Source organism: Sinocyclocheilus rhinocerous, unplaced genomic scaffold, assembly GCF_001515625.1.
Source record: "Sinocyclocheilus rhinocerous isolate Xijiao unplaced genomic scaffold, SAMN03320098_v1.1 scaffold650, whole genome shotgun sequence".
Classification (NCBI taxonomy): domain Eukaryota; kingdom Metazoa; phylum Chordata; class Actinopteri; order Cypriniformes; family Cyprinidae; genus Sinocyclocheilus; species Sinocyclocheilus rhinocerous.
Genome location: NW_015638019.1, coordinates 1044347 through 1045960, shown reverse-complemented (window position 1 = coordinate 1045960; position 1614 = coordinate 1044347).

Sequence of the window (1614 nt, the reverse complement as noted above, 5' to 3'; positions counted from 1 at the left end):
TAAATATTGTTTATTACCCTTACGAAAATTAACCATGGTTTTATTATAGTAAAAGTGTAGTAACCATGGTTTTTTTGCATATTGATTACCATTTGTATAACCCAATGGGGAACCGTCAGGGCCCTCTAGGCCCTCAGAGAGCGTCTAACTTATTGTAAAAACAATCTTTACAATTGTTAAATAAATGTTTTAAAATATAATATTTTTAATAAAAAAAATAATTATTACTAATTTTATTTAAGCAATTCATAATTTGACAAACATAAAATAAATACAATAAATACAACTTATGTGGAAAAACAAAACAAAAAACAAAAACAACCTTTTCAAATCTGCAAATGGACTTAATGGACTTATGAACACCGATCATTTTCTCCATATTTGAATGCTTCCACCTAGCATTTGTGGCTCTGTGATTGGTGATCCAGCTATGAAATTACAGAGGGCCAAGCAATAGTAAATCAATGGGGGAGTAATTTCGACTGACAGAAAAATTGACCAATCATATCTTTCCTCTAAATGGGTGGGCCTTGTTATCACTAACTTTATGACAAGTTCCGCCCGCTGTGGGGATCTCTCGGAAAAAAAAAATATATACGCTGATAAACTAACTAGCTATTATTCACGTCACGATGGAAGCCGCAAATAACGTAAGTGAGGACATTTACTAGGCCACTGAGCCAATAATAATATTATTTATTATAAACACTGCTTGTTTAGGGCTGCAGAAGTGGCTTTACTGACAAGATGCGCATTAAATATCGCATGCGATTTATCGTGCAGCCCTATGCATGTTTGTCATGAAGTGTCTGTCGCTAATTTGTTTTGTGTCAGCGCTGTCATGATGTGTTGTCTTAAACACATTACATTTGTTGGTTTTGTGTGATGGGAGGGAGTGTCTGTACGTTTTGCCCGCTGAAGTGCAGATATTGTGCGATGATGCATTTGTAATGAGGATTTGCATTTTACTTAAATTTTTATTTTGGTAATATCAGTCACTCTCGCTGTGCTGTTTTGTTGCGGTCGCACATTGTACGAGAAGCACAGTGGTGCCCCGTCGCGTTCAGTTCAAGACGGCAGTCCAAAACATTTAATCTATTCCCCAAACAGTCAAAACTTAACTTCAAGAATGAGCAAATGGTGTCAATGAGTTTAAAGTTCGGAGATCGAAAAAACAGCAAATGGGATGACAAATTGCGATCTATAGCACAATGAATCACGGAATTTATTAGAGCCACAGAAAGACAAACGTTTTGCTGAAAAATGCACAATACACAATCTTCCAACCTAGGAAGTCATTATGTACATTAACAATAATTTGGGACAAATATAATGTAATTTAATGGAAAATGATGTGAGTGGCGCTGTGGCGTGGCAGGATTATGAACAGCAACCGGGTCGGGATCCGCGGACAGTCGCCGGTGGCGCCGCCGATGTGCATACAGTCATGGAAAACAATGTGTGGGAATTTTAAAGATGTGGTGCGGCATGGTGCACGGCTTGCACATGTCGTCCGGTGTGCGACCGCCTTAAGGCTGGATAGCCTCTTGTTTCAGAGGTGGAATTGTCAAAGATGACTTTTAGAAGAGGACACCGTAAGCTAGGCTGGTAGTT